General features: G+C 41.4%; 1 pseudogene; it reads right to left on the bottom strand.

Moving 5' to 3' along the window:
- The window catches only part of LOC112816456 (uncharacterized), a 117,207-nt pseudogene that overhangs the window by 6,421 nt on the left and 94,825 nt on the right, over nt 1–15,961 (bottom strand).

Below are 15,961 nucleotides of genomic sequence, written 5' to 3' on the forward strand. Positions count from 1 at the left end.
ACCAGAGCAGAGCCCTGTCTCACCAGGGCTAGAAAACAGGGCCAAGGCTCTTACTGCACCGGAAGAAAAGATGATAATTCCCATTTCACAGATGAGGAAATTGAAGTTCAAGGGACAGCACTGTCATTTTATCAAGTTTATGGAAAGAATTTGAGGTAAATTTAAAGGCTTTCCCATATTCAGGACACAGGTGAGACCTCCACAGACACTCAAACCACCAACACCCCAAGAACCACTTGGGGTCCCAGTGGCCCCCGGGCATTCAGGCTCTACTCCTGCCTCACTGCTCAGCCCCTCCTTTCCTGCTCTGTGGTGCAGGGACCTTTAACGCTTGGATTTTGAGGGCCCCCCGACTTACCGCAAGTGGGGGACAGAACCATGGCTGCCATCCTGTGACTCAGACAGAGAACCCGGATGCTCCTCCCCTCGTCCCTACAGTGCACGCAGGCCAGGCTCTGGAAGAAATGGGAAAACAGGACGCTTTCACAGCCTTTCTCCCTCTCCAGGCTACTGAGGATGAACAGGGCTCAGCCTGCCCACCATGTCCTCCTTTAAATGCAAGTGGGGTCTCCAATTCTGGGTCTTTGCTTATTAGCATGTGAAGAGTCCTAAATGGTACAACCAGCACATGCCTGTGTCACCCCCATTTAAATCCTCAGCTTCACCGAGTCTCAGGGCACATTCTTCCCGTCCAAGTGGTTGTCACAAACACATTCCCAGCTACGACCCCTTTGCCAAATAGAGACACTGGCACCTGCCTCCCATTAGTCTTTCGATCTCCAGTCCCACTGCCCTCGGACAACATCAGAGGGCGTGAGGATGACCCTCACTGTGTTACGAGTTGGTCCCCAACCACGTTGGCCGCACCTTCCATCGGCACCACCCTAGACTCTGTCATCACCTGACCCTGTTCTACCATCTAGAAAAACAGTTCAGAAATGTCTCTCTGAACCCAGCCTCCCAAACCTCACCCTTGTCCATCAGTTGTTCTCAACCACACAAAGGACTCAGTCCAGCCGCTCTCCTGCCTCCTCAGGCACTGCCTGTTTGGTGTTCACAACCTCTAGCCATTTCCTAAATTTATTACTAATGAGAGTTTTTCAGAAGCTGATATATTTCTAAATTTAAGCTAAGTTTATTTAAATTAGGGTGTTCTATTAACCATTTTTCCTGCTGCTTAGAAAAGTAACCCTCACAGAAAGATTACTTTCATATTATGGTGACATCTATGTGTCACAGTGACATTTCAGTAGAATGCCCAAACTTCTTTAATTTAATTCCTACAAGAGGGGGGAATATTACTGGCTTTTCAATATTTCTACCTTAAGTGGGTTTTGCCATGATAAAAAAAAATAATAATTGTTGGACTGCTATTCAACTACTCAGTATTAGGTTTCTGTCGTTGCTGTCTTTATTATAAATCCATATTCCTGATATTGAGCCATTTTTACTAATATGTTGGCTTAACAGTAAATATACATATGGGGGAATATTTTTAGTAGTGAAATAAATCTATCATAAGGGCAGGTTTCCTTCTGTTTCCACCTAGTCTCTCCCTGATCACAGGCAAAGTGTTTTTACCCCTTGACTCATTTCCTCGTATCCGACTCCTCAACTTGGGACACTCTTGTTTCAACCATTTCAAGGACACTGCCCTTGGTAGAATCACTGGTGGTCTTATGCATAATAACAGAGAGGCAGATTGCAACTACACTGACACTATTTCTTATCTGTCAGATCAAGAAAGACCCTTTATTGGAAAGTCTGTCCGCAAAGGCACTCTCATACACTGCTGGGGTGTAATGCTACAGAAGGAAATTTGTCACCATTATGCAAAACTGTGAAGACGTTTACTTCTTCTCTGTCAATTCCACTTGTAGAAATCTTTCTCAAAGATACGGAAATACTAAAACCGATGTCTAAGACTATTTACTGTGACAATATATATAACAGCGAAGGACTAAAAGCAACACAAATGACCATCTATAGGGAACTGGTTGAATAAACTAGGGGATATCGATACAGTGAAGAATCATGCAGCCATTACAGAATGAGATGATCTCTAGGTATTCATAGAGATTATTATCCCCAATAAATATAAGGAGAGAAAAAAAATCAAGGTACAAAACAGGATATGGAATGTTCCTTTTTGTAAGAAGGGAAAGGCCAGGAGAGACACATATATACGTATGTATATATGCACCCATAAGTTTTGCATATATACATTTATAGATGCATATAGAGAGACACATACACAGATACACATACCCATTTACTTCTAAATGCAAAAGAAATACTGAGAGAATAAAACAAATGAATATAAATGGTGACCAATAAGGGCAGGAGAATAACTGAGAAGAAGAGACAGGAATTATAGTTAGAATTCCCTGAACATGTCTTATTAGAGAATTTTGGCTTTGGAATCATATTTAAAAAAAAATACAACTGCAATCCTCAAAACTGAAAACAAACAACAAGAGAAACCTAATTGCTCATCAATTTGGAAACACTACCACAACAGTCTGAAAAAACAATACCTTCCTATGACTTTATAAAACAAAGTATATTGCTAATTCTGCCAGTTTCCTACTGATGGACATTTCAGTTGCTTCTCATCTTTTGCTGCTGGAAATAATGCTCCCGTGAATAATCTCATATTGTTTTGTATTTTGGGAGGTTGACACTCAGAATATATTTCCAGAAGTGGGGTTGCTAGATATGGGTAGCAGTGTTTCTGAGTGTCATTTTTTATATACAGGGAAGGAGAGTACCATTAAGTCAATAAATCAATGTTGTTAGGAGCCAATATTTTTAGTATAACATATAAAAATTAACATAAAATCCAAAAAGTTAAGGGAAAAAAACACTGCAAAGTTAAAACTGAATTAGAAATACCATGTTAAACTCATGATTTAAAAAACATATATTTCCCGGGCACCTGCCTGGCTCAGTAGGTGGAGTGTGTGACTCTTGATCTCGGGGTTGTAAGTTTGAGCCCCACCTTGGGTGTAGAGATTACTTAAAAATAAAATTTTAGGGGCACCTGGGTGGCTCAGGTGGTTAAGCATCTGCCTTAGGCTCAGGTCATGATCCCAGGGTCCTGGGATGGAGCCCCAGGTGGGCTGGCTCCCTGCTCAGTGGGGAGTCTACTTCTCCCTTTCTGTCTGCCCCTCCCCCCTGCTCATGGTCTCTCTCTCTCAAATAAATAAATTTTAAAAAATCTTTAAAAAATAAAAATAAAACCTTAAACAATAAGAACAACCTCTCCCCCGCCCGGCCAAAAACACACATATATTTCCTAGCTAAATCCAAGGAAAGGTCCTAGAAGGAATGCTACTCAAGGGGCACTTACTTAGCACACCCAGTGTCTAGATCTTGGTTTTTAATACTATTCGCCATTATAAGGAGCAAAGTATGAACTAATAATGGAAAAATCTCCAGTATATGTTAAGGGACAAAACGCAAGACAAAGAAAAACGCATACAGTACTACAATGTTTTGGGTAAGTAAAGTGGAAACAAGAATACATTTGCTTGTATTCACTTGAAAACCCAGAAGGATAAGAATGCACGATAAATCACTAAAAGCAATTACCTATATAGATTGCTAAGGGAAGAACCGGATGGAAGAACAGGGGAGGGCAAGATTTTCTAACATAGACCTTTTCATATCATCTTAGTTTTGAACCAAATGCAAAGAAAAACTTTAACCAGAATTTTCGACAAGTGAGTATTTTCTAAGAAAACTTAGTAATTTAATTTTTTTTTAAAGATTTTATTTATTTATTTATTTATTTATTTATTTATTTATTTATTTATTTGGGAGAGAGAATGAGAGAGAGAGAGAGAGAGAGAGAGAGAGAGCATGAGAGGGGGGAAGGTCAGAGGGAGAAGCAGACTCCCCGCTGAGCAGGGAGCCCGATGTGGGACTCGATCCCAGGACTCCGGGATCATGACCTGAGCCGAAGGCAGTCGCTGAACCAACTGAGCCACCCAGGCGCCCGAGTAATTTAATTTTTAACCCTCACTCTTAGTGACTCCTTGTGTCACTTGCCCACAGGAAGGGCCCATTGGCAGTTCTGCGCAGTGGAGGCTGCTGGAACCTGTTGCTACAGTTTCCACGGGGAACTCACCTGGTCACACGGAAATCCACGGATCCCTGAGAACAGGTGGAGCCTGAGGCTGGTTTCCACGCAAACTCGGAACTAGGGAGATGCTCTTCTTGCCTGGGTGGCGCGAGGGGGGCGGCGGGCACAAAGATTGCTTTTGGGAGGCCTTTATAGGAAGTAATAGTTGTTGGACAGAAAGACCGCCCATTCACCATTTTTAAAATTTACTGATTTAAGGTGTAGTGAGAGCCGAAGTTGCCTGGTTCCCACCCAGCCGTCTGCTCCCAAGTGGGAGAACGCGGCGTCAGGCTGTGTGCATTCGCCTTGCTCACTCATTTCGCGGGACAAAGCTTCTACGGCTGGTCGCTTAGGGGGTCCATCGGCTAAGTGACTCAGCTGACTTTGAACCGAGTTCCACAGCTCGTTTAAGACTCTCAGAGACGGAAGGCCCTGTAGAGAGCAGGGCTTCCCAAGCTTGGCACTGCGGCCACTAGGGCCGGATGACTTTTTGTCGTGGGGGCGGTCCCGTGCATCATCGGGGGATGTTGAGCAGCATCTCCGGCCACTACCCTCTAGCGGCCGGTGTGTGACAACCCCACTGTCCCCAGACAGGGCGGGAAGTCCGGGGGTGGAGGGAGAGGGAGGCAGAGTGGCCCCCAGGTGAGGGGACGGGGACCGTGCATTCTGAGGGGGACGGCGCGTCCGGACCTAGAGGCTGACCTCAGGAACAGCCTGAGGCCCCCGGGGAGGGACGGAGGGATGCCGGCGTGACCGCGGACTGCCCGAGGCCCAGCCCCTCCTGGGTGGGACCCGAGATCCCGGGCTCTCGGTTCCCCGGCTGCGGCTCGGACCTGCCCGGCGGACCCTGGCTCCTCCTCGGCCGCGCCCCCGCCGCACTTCCGCTTCCGACCTCGGTCTCCAGGCAGCAGAGAGGGGCGCTCGGCGATTCCGGGCTGAGGCTGGGCGGGGCGGGGCGGCGGGGCGGTGGGGCGGGGCGGTGGCGGGGCGGGGGGGGCGCGGCGGGGCGGGGCGGTGGCGGGGCGGGGGGGGCGCGGCGGGGCGGGGCGGGGCGGGGGGGCGGCGGGGAGGGAAGGGGCCGGGCCTAAGGCCCGGGTGCTTTAGTTTGCTTAGTTGACAAATAAAAACCCATGAGGGGAGGGCGCCAGGGTGGCTCAGTCGTTAAGCGTCTGCCCTCAGATCATGATCCCAGGGTCTTGCGATCGAGTCCCGCATCGGGCTCCCCGCCCCCGCATCGCGCTCCGCGGGAAGCCTGCTTCTCCCTCTCCCACTCTCCTTGCTTGCGTTCCTTCTCTCGCTGTCTCTGTCTCTCTGTCAAAGAAATAAGTAAAATCTTTAAAAAAGAAACCTATGAGGGGAATATGGAAAAGAGATACACCGAAGCAATCTCTAACTTTGGTTATTGGAGAAAAAAAAATCAACAAAAGTAACCGATGGAGGGAGGAATGCAGTGGGTGCAGAGACTTGAATAAATGGAAGCTTAGTATGTGGTCAAGTTAGCATTTCAAATAAGTTGGGAAATGAGGATTTAATAATGGTTTGAGGAGAATATAGGACACATTTAAAAAATTAAGTATTCCAAATATATTTGAAAGGTAAAATTAAAACCTCTAAAGGAGTCAGAAGAAAACATGAAAGGACAGATGTATACCCGAGGTAATTTTATCCAAATGGGAATCTTTATAGTAACTGTCACTTGATAAAAGAAAACAGAAGGTGCAATGGAGGATGGCCTGAATATCTAATATCCTACTTACGAAATGAGTTTTTCAGGCTAGAGAGGTGGCAGGAGAAAGAATGTGCTTACTGAATATGTAATAGTGGAAGAAATAGCTCGATTAAACAGGAAAAACTTTGAGGATAGCCATTAATCCAAAGTAGAACTGTTGTGAGCCTTGATGGCTAAGGGAGGTGGACATAGGGACTCTTAAATTAAAATAGAGCAGAGAAGTTGGTAAACAGATAGAGATAAAAGATAATAGTTTTGTAATATCCTGAGTGAAAAACCAGAGTGATGTTTATTGTTTAAAGACCTAAAAATGTGATCGAGACTTCTGAGATAAAACCTAAGAATGCCTGTTTCTCCTGGAACCTATTTTATTCCTTAAATCTTTTGAAGAGTGCTTGATGGGTCTTATCAGAATGATCAGCACTTTGGGGCAGAGATGCTGCCTAGTAATCTAGCACTTGAGCCAAGATGGAGATCTCCACCTGCACCATGAACTTGCCCTTGGTGCTGTGGTGGATGGGGAGGAAGGTGACTCAGACACTGCAGAACACTTTTCTCTCTTCTAGCTCTTCACCACCCTCAACCCCAACACACACACACACACACACACACACACACACACACACACACACACCCCACCAACAGCAATAGGATCACCAATACCAACACCAACAATGGGTACATAGATTACACAGAGGGGCAAAAGATGTGCTGCAAATTAATAGAATGAAAGATGAAGACGGGCCTCCTAACAACTGTCTTTTAGGCTCAGTATTTTACCCATAGGCTTGAACTACCTATTAGACTTTTTTTCTGTTTGGGGAGACAATAAGCTATTTAAACCCTTACTCCAGAAAGGCAAGACTCCACTTGCAGCCATAGTTTTGGAGCTGTTGTTTGACAAGTTTGGGACACACGTGGTCCTATATTTCTCCCTCATGTTTTATCAGAAATGTCAGGGTTTATGATCTAGTTATATAAAGCAATATACAATTTTCCTTATGAGAGAAGTTATGTGATCATTTTACTAGAAAAGCAGGTAAACATGGAAAGAAGGGGCACCTGGGTGGCTCAGTTAAGTGTCTGCCTTCAGCTCAGGTCATGATCTCAGGATCCTGGGATCAAGTCCTGCATTGGGCTCTCTGCTCAGTGGGGAGCCTGCTTCTCCCTCTCCCTCTGCCTCCACTCCCCCTGCATGTTCTCTCTCTCTCTGTCAAATAACTAAATAAAATCTTAAAAAGAAAAAAAAACATGGAAAGAAAAAAAATGAAAACTAAGTCAACTGTAAGTTCATCTTTAAAAGATATTCACTCTTGACATTTTGGTGCATCCTCTTCTAGACGATTTTCCTGCTATATTTATAAACAAACTAATTCACAGCACTGATATTGCATAATAACTAAACTTAGTTTTGGCTCAAAAATAGACTCTGAACTTTTCTCCATATTCATAAATAAGTGATTTTTAATGTCTGGAGTCCTTTGAGTATATCACAGTTACTTTAACCAGCATCCTCTCAATACTTGGGATTTTGGAAAGTTTTAAGTGTTATACATAAGGTTGTAATGAACTTCAGGGTGCTTCCATTTCTGCACATTTTTTGGATTATTTTCTTTGGAGAAGCCCCAAGAAAAGGAATTTCTAGACAGAGGGTATGCTTAGTTTAAGATTTCTGATAAATAGATTTCTAAATCGCTGTTTTATTTTATATTCCCATCAGGAATGAAAACTAGTGTGACTGTGTTCCCATACTTTCTTCACAAAAGGGTATTATCACTATTTTTAATATTTGCAAATGGTTAAAGGCATTTCTTCGAGGGTAAATGTACTTTAATGTATTCACAGGTGAGTTGTATTTCCTCTTTGTCCACTTTTTTTTATTCTTTAACTCATCCTTATTGATTTGTAAGAGTTCAAAACACATCATTGCTATTAATCTTTGCCTTCCATGTTTACCAGATTTCTTTTAGCCAAGGCGTCATTTGCTTATTAATTTTATCATGGGATTTTCTGACAAAGGAAGTCTTTAGATCTTATGGAATCAAATTTTGCCCATATTTGCCTCGATGGCTTATGTATTTCATGTCAAACTTAGATCTTATAAAACCCATGACTATAAAAAAGAGTCACTTTTTTCTTCTAGAAATTTGTGGATCCATTTCTTAGATTTGAGTTTTTAATTTATCTGGAATAGAGGCATAATTTCAACAATTTAGTATTCTATGGCAGGAAAGTGCCATTATAGAAATTATTCTAGGGAGAGATCTACACAAAAGAAGATGAGCAAAGAGGGTAATTGGAATAAAAAACAAATATCACAAAATATGTGTCAGGTTACAGGTAACTTGTGACCTGAATTAAATGAGAAACAAAGAGGCTCAGTGACAACAAAACAGCAAAGAAATAAAAAATACTCAAGAAAATATGAAGAAATTGAGAAAAACCCATGATAATCCAACCTTTCAAAGTTAAGTGGTTTGAGACCATTTTGCAGTGTGCATTTATTATCTTTCTAAATGCACAGATATTTTCAAGTCAGTGTATTTTGGAGTGGATAGCCACAATAGCAGGATTTAAGTTAGAAATTTAGGGAAGCACTAATAGGATCACAAAACTCCAGACCTGGAGGGTAACTTAGGGGTCATCTGGGGTTATTACTCATCAGGAGATGAAGAAATGAGCCTTCAGAGATGAACAGTTTTAATTAATTGAAGTTCTTTTTTTCTTATGTAGAATTTGTGTATTGCTTCATATTTTTGCAAAACTCATACAAATCTGTACTATTATTTGTTTATTTATTTATTTTTAAAGATGATTTATTTGAGAGAGCGAGAATGAGAGAGAGAGTACATGAGAGGGGGGAAGGTCAGAGGGAGAAGCAGACTCCCCACTGAGCAGAGAGCCCGATGCAGGACTCGATCCCGGGACTCCAGGATCATGACCTGAGCCGAAGGCAGTCGCTTAACCAACTGAGCCACCCAGGTGCCCCTATTATTTGTTTATAATAGTAACCTTTCTAGATAAGCAAGATAAGTGGTCAAGTACTAGCTTCCTTATTTTATAAATGACTAAGCCTAAATATAAAACCTAAATATTAATTCAGTTTAGAAGTTTGAGAAGATCTACTTCTGCAAGACCTTTTGGTAAATTCTCCTGAAGAGAAATGAAACAGTGTGTTCTCCAGAAGGGCAGCGTTTACATGAGAACAATTTGCTGGCACAATTATAGTGCAAGAGGAGACAGCCCATGACTACTATGGGCAAAGTGCAGTGCTCTTGGCATTCCAAGAAGGGAGAGGTTAAATTTCACTGGGGACAGACTGGGACACACTTCTGAAAGAGGTATTACAATGTGGTTTTATCACTTCATGCAAATATTATGATATAACAAATTATTTGATATAAAAAGGAACAGTGAAGACACAAATCTGAAATAGCTCATCATCGTGCTCATATGGTCGAATGTTTTGTAAAATTTACAGAAGTTAAATGTTATATTTTTTTTCTTTTTTTCCAGCTTTGTTACGGTATAATTGACAATTAAAAATTGTATATATTTAACTTGACTTGATATACAGATGCATTGTGATTAATTACCATAGTCAAGCTAATTTACATATCCATCACCTTACCCGCCTACCATCTTCTTTTGTGTGTGTATGTGTATGTTAAGAACACTTAAGATCAGGGCGCCTGGGTGGCTCAGTCGTTAAGCGTCTGCCTTCGTCTCGGGTCATGATCCCAGGGTCCTGGGATCGAGCCCCACATCAGGCTCCTTGCTCGGCGGGAAGCCTGCTTTTCCCTCTCCCACTCCCCCTGCTTGTGTTCCTGCTCTGGTTAGCTCTCTCTCAGTCAAATAAATAAATAAAATCTTAAAAAAAAAAAGAACACTTCAGATCTACCTTCTTAGCAAATTTCAATATGCAATTCAGTATTGTTAATTATAATCACAGTGCTGCACTTTAGGTCTCCAGCACTGTTCATCTTACATAACTGAAACTTTGTACCCCTGGACCAACATCTTCCCATTTCCCCCTCCCCTCATCCCCTGGAAACCACTGTTATGCTCTGCTTCTGTGAGTTTGAATATTTCAGATTCCATGTATAAGTGAGATCATGCAGTATTTGTCTTTCGGCATCTGGCTAATTGCACTTAAATAATGTCCTTCAGGTTCATCTGAATTGTCTCAAATGGCAGGATTTCCTTTGTTTTTTTAAGGCTGAATAACACTCCATTTAAATAAATTGCATTTTCTTTATCCATTTGTCTATTAACAGACATTTTGGTTGTTTCCATGTCTTGGCTCTTGTAAATAATGCTAAAATGAACATGGGGTGCAGATATCTCTTAGAGATCCTGATTTTCTTTTCTTTGGACATGCACCTAGAAATGGGATTACTGGATCATATGGTGGTTCAATTTTTAATTTTTTTCCCTAAAGATTTCATTTATTTATTTGACAGACACACAGAGAGAGAGCACAAGCAAGGGGAGCAGCAGAGGGAGAGGGAGAAGCAGGCTCTTGGCTGAGCAGGGAGCCCGAAGCGGGGCTCGATCCCAGAACGCTGGGATAATGACTGGAGCCAAAGGCAGATGTTTAACCAACTGAGCCACCCAGGTGCCCCTCAATTTTTTTTTGAGGAACTTCCATACTGTTTTTCTTAGTGGCTACACCAGTGGACATTCCCACCAACAGTACACAAGGGTTCACTTTTCTTTCTTTTTTTTTGTTTTTTTTAAATTGAATTTTATTATGTTATGTTAATCACCATACATTACATCATTAGTTTTTGATGTAGTGTTCCATGATTCATTGTTTGTGTATAACACCCAGTGCTCCACGCAGAACGTGCCCTCCTTGATACCCATCACCAGGCTAACCCATCCCCCCACCCACCTCCCCTCTAGAACCCTCAGTTTGTTTCTCAGAATCCATAGTCTCTCATGGTTCGTCTTCCCCTCCGATTCCACCCCCTTCATTTTTCCCTTCCTGCTATCTTCTTCTTTCTTTTTTTTTTTTTTTAACATATAATGTATTATTTGTTTCAGAGGTACAGGTCTGTGATTCAACAGTCTTACACAATTCACAGCGCTCACCATAGCACATACCCTCCCCAATGTCTATCACCCAGCCACCCCATCCCTCCCACCCCCCCACCACTCCAGCAACCCTCAGTTTGTTTCCTGAGATTAAGAATTCCTCATATCAGTGAGGTCATGTGATACATGTCTTTCTCTGATTGACTGATTTCGCTCAGCGTAACACCCTCTAGTTCCACTTTTCTTCACCTCCTTGCCAACACTTGTCATCTCTTGTCTTTTTGATGATAGCCATTCTAACAGGTGTGGGTATCTCTCCCCTTGTAAAGTATTTCTTACAACCTTGAAAGGCACAAAAACAAGTACTGAAATAAAGTGAACCTAAAATCAGACCTATGGACCTCTGCATCGTAATGTTAAAGCAAGATCTTTAAAATTAAACTTTCAAATTTTGAGAACTATAGATTCATGTGCAGTTGTAAGAAATAATACAGAGAGATCTTGCAGAACCTTTACCTGATTTCCCCAATGGCAACATCTTGCAAAACTGTAGTACACTGCCACAACTGGAAAATTACCATTGATACTGTCAAGATACAGAAGAGTTTGATCACCCACAGAGACCCCTTCTTATTCCCTTTTAGAGACACAAACACACCCCTCTCTGGGCACTTCTATCCTTTACCCCTGGAAATCACTAACTTGCTCTCCATCTCCATAATTTTGTCATTTAAAGAATGTTATAGAGCCACACAATATGTAATCCTTTGGAGTTGGCTTTTTTTTTTTTTTTTTGCACTCAATATCCTGGAAATTCATCCAGGTCATTGCATGTATCAATAATTTGTTCCTTTTTTTTATGGTTGAGTAGTGTTCAATGGTATGGATATACCATATTACTCTGTTTAATCATTCACCCATTGAAGTATGTTGGAGTTGTTTTATTTTTTGGCTACCTAGAATAAAGGTTTTCAATAAACACTTGTGTACAAGTCTTTGTGTGGACATAAATTTTAGGTTCTTTGGGATAAATGTAGAAGATCTAAAATTTTTTTTTGATTTTGTGGGATGCCTCGGTGGCTCAGTTGGTTAAGCATCTGCCTCTGGTTCAGGTCATGATCCCCAGGTCCTGGGATGGAGTCCCACATCAGGCTCCTTGCTTAGTGGGGAGTCTGCTTCTCCTTCTGCCTGACTCTGTCTCTGACAAATAAATAAATAAAATCTTAAATTTTTTTTTTTAAATTTTGAAATAATTATAGACTCAAGCAGTTAGAAAAGCAGTAGAGAGAGTCCCATGTACCCACTGCTCAGTAAGCCTCATTGGCCTTCCATTTCAGGTCAAGCAGAGGGGACAGAATGAGTGCCAGACAGATGTCAGGTCACCAACGGTGTAACTTCGGGCATTAAAGGCAGATGCGCCTGTCATCTTCTACTATTTTTAATATTTGCAAATAGTTGGAGAATACATTTACCCAAGACTAAATAAGGTAATCCAAGTGCTCCTGGCAATTTCCTAAAGCCTGAATTCAATGCCAACTTTTTCTTCTTTTTCACTTTCTTACTCTTTGACATTTTGTAGGTAATCTGTCTTACATCTGTGGTTGCTATGGAAAGAAACCACTTCATACCCTGCAAATTCACCACAATATACCTGTGGGTGGATTAATTTTCATTCTACTTAGCACTCCCTGGGCGTTTTAAAACTTAAACAAACAAATTTCCATTTTGGAGATGTCACTGCTGTGATTTCTTTGAATTTGGATATTCTCTCATGCACTCTTTTATTTCCTTCTGGAACTTCCTGCAGCAGCACCCGCTCAAGATAACCTCCATATCTTCTTTTCTTTTGTACTTTTCTTCTCTTTCTCACCGTTCTGTGTTCACGGCACACATCTCACTAGTTTCCAACTTGCCAATTCTCTAATGGCTGTTCACTCTGGGTCCTAGTATTTGTTCTGTGTATTTAATTTATATGATGTATTTCAAGTCATCTGTATTTTGTTTTCATATTTCTCCCATACAGTGGGAACAATGGGCCTAGCAAGGATGTCATGTTCCAGCAGTAAGTGACTTTCATTTATTTTCTGCTTGGCTTTTATGCTGGAGGGGGCCTCCATGTAGGATGGATGGACCAAGGCTCTCCACGTCACCTGTCCTGTCCTTTGCCCTGCACCCTCATGTCCCAGACTGTCCATAATTAGTTTCTTCTCTTCCTGCTGACTTTGATGCTTCCTTCAAAGGAAGGAAGAGAGTTTTTATCAGGCAGACTATAGTTCTAAAAACAAGTTTTAAAGGAACACATAGAAGAAGGAATGATGCCTCATGAAGAAAGAAAAAACATGCATTAGTACCTACAGGAGTGAGTAGGCAGGAAGAGTTTGAGAATTGCATGGAGATTTGAGAATCATAAAAATTAGATCAGAGGTAGTAGGGGTAGACAAGGCCAAGTTTATATAGCATCCTTTTGGTCTTTCTAAGAGTTTGTGGGATTTTTTAGTGTAGGATAAACATGAGCACATTTACATACAGAAATGTCACTGGTGATGCTGGACTGGGCAGGAAGCCAGAGTAGAGTTACTGTGATGACATAGGAGAGAAGCGACTAGAATCTTAACAGAAGTCGTGGGAGTGAAGTCAAGATGGAATGTATTGGAGGTCATTTTAGATGGCAGAGAGAGGGTCATTTTGAAGCTTCCTAGGAGTGAGGTCTCTGATTTGGTCAGCTCTGTTTCCCTGGAATATAGCAAATTATCTGGCTCATGGTGGTTTCCCAAAGAGTGTTTGCTCACTGAATGAATGACTTCAAGCCATAGTGGACAGAGATATAACAGTGAGACAGGAAGGGATTTCGGCTTTCTTGTGAGAGAAAAAAAATCCTCCTGTGAATATGCAAGATAGATACTGAGAAGAATAACAGTTTTGTTTATTTAACCCTAAAGATGTAGGCAGCATTAGCTGGGAATCATCCCCTGCAGAGCATTCTCTTATGTGGTATATAGAGCAACAAAGGAGGACGTTTGGCTAACCTTGTACAATGCACTTCTCTGGGGGCCCGTGAATAAGAGATGACTGAGCCTGGGCTGAAGATACTTTGCACTTCTTCCCAGCTGTGGATCAGTGTGTAAGGTGTCCAGATCGTCAGTCCACCAACAGGGAGTGACATCACTGCCTCCAAAAAGCGGTGACATTTCTGGTTTAGAAGGACCCCTCAGGGATGGATCTGTGCTTCTCTGTCTTCATGGCTGTGGTCCTGAGGGTCTTTGTGAATCACTGAGGCATTCCCCTAGTCAAGGCCAATAACAGGGCTCTCAGCTATGGCCTGCTCACTTCTCTCCTCCTGGGCTTCTTCTGCTCCTTACTCTTCATTGGCCGTCTCAACACAGCCACCTGCATCCTCCAACAAATCACATTTGGAGTTGTTTTTCCTGTTGCTGAAATGAATATGGGAGTGCAGATATCTCATCAAGCTCCTGTTTCATTTCCTTTGGATATATACCCAGAAGTAGGATTGCCAGATCATGTAGTAGTTCTATTTTTAATATTTTGAGGAACTTCCAAACAGATTTCTATAGTGACAGCACCAATTTACAATCCCACTAACAGCGCACAAGGGTTCTCTTTTCCCCACTTTCTTGCCAACACTTGTTACTTCTTGTCTTTTTGATGATAGCCACTCCAACAGGTGTGAGGCGATATGTGGTTTTGATTTGCATTTACCTGATGATTGGTGATGTTGAGCATCTTTTCATGTACCTGTTGGCCATTTGTATTTCTTCTTTGGAAAAAAATCTATTCACTCCTCTATGGATGTTTAATTGGATTTTTGTGAGTTGTATGACTTTTTATGTATTTTGGATATTAACCCCTTATCAGATATATGATTTGAAATATGATTCTCCCTCAATCCATAGTCTTTTCATTTATTTGATTGTTTCTTTGGCTATACAGAAGCTTTTTAGTTTGATGTAGTCCCACTTATTAATTTTGCTTTTGTTGCTTGTGCTTTTGGTGTCATATTCAAAAATTCATTGAAATGACCAATATCAATGAGTGTTTTCTTCTAGAAGTTTTACAGTTTTAGAGAAGTAACTAGAATCTTAACACATCACTATATCACAGTATTAGAGTATTCTGAATTTCACTATATAGTTACCTTTATCAGGGTATTTTATGTTTTCATATTATGAATTAGCATTCTTTCATTTCATCTTGAAGAGTTCTTTCAGCAATTTTTTTTAAGGCAGGACTAGTGGCGATATATACTCTCAGCTTTTATTTGGCTAGTTAAGTCTTTCTTGCTCTTTCTTCCTGAAGAGTAACTTTGCTGGATGGAGTATACTTGGTTAGTGATTTTTTCTTTCAGTGGTGTGACTATGACATCCCACTCTGCCCTGGCCCATAAGGTTTCTGCTGAGAAATCCACTGATAGCCTTATGGGGTTTCCTTTGTAACTTACAAGCTTCTTTTGCTGCTTTTAAGATTCTGTGTCTGTGATTTTTGACAGTTTTATTATAATGTGTCTTGGAGAGGATCTCTTTAGGTTGAATTTGCTTGATGACCTGTGAACTTCATGGACTTGGATATCCCAATCTTTCCCTAGATTTGAGAAATTCTCAGCCATTACATCTTTAAATAAGATTTCAGCCCCTTCTGAAGATTTCTTTTCCTTCTGCAACTCCAATTCCAGATTCACAAATTGGTCATTTTGATGGTGTGCTATAGACCACATCATCTCTTTCCAGTCTTTTTTAATCCTTTTTCCTTTGTTCTCTTCTGACTGGGTAGTTTCAAAATTCCTGTTTTCTGCCTCACAGATTCTTTCTTCTGCTTGATCCATTCTGCTGTGATATTTTCTATTGCATTTTTAATTTCATTTACTGTATTCTTCAGTGCCGGAAGTTTTATTTGGTTCTTTTTAATGAATTCTATCTTCTCGTTAAACTTCCCATTTCATTTTTATGCTGTTTTCCTGATTTCATCGATTGCTTTTCTGTGTTATCTTCTATCTCATTGAGTTTCTCTAAAACAGCTATTTCAAATTCTCTATCCGGTAAATCCCATATCTC

The sequence above is a fragment of the Callorhinus ursinus genome, unplaced genomic scaffold (assembly GCF_003265705.2).
Source record: "Callorhinus ursinus isolate GAN/ISIS: 27379988/994484 unplaced genomic scaffold, GSC_fseal_2.0 scaffold107, whole genome shotgun sequence".
Taxonomy (NCBI): Eukaryota; Metazoa; Chordata; class Mammalia; order Carnivora; family Otariidae; genus Callorhinus; species Callorhinus ursinus.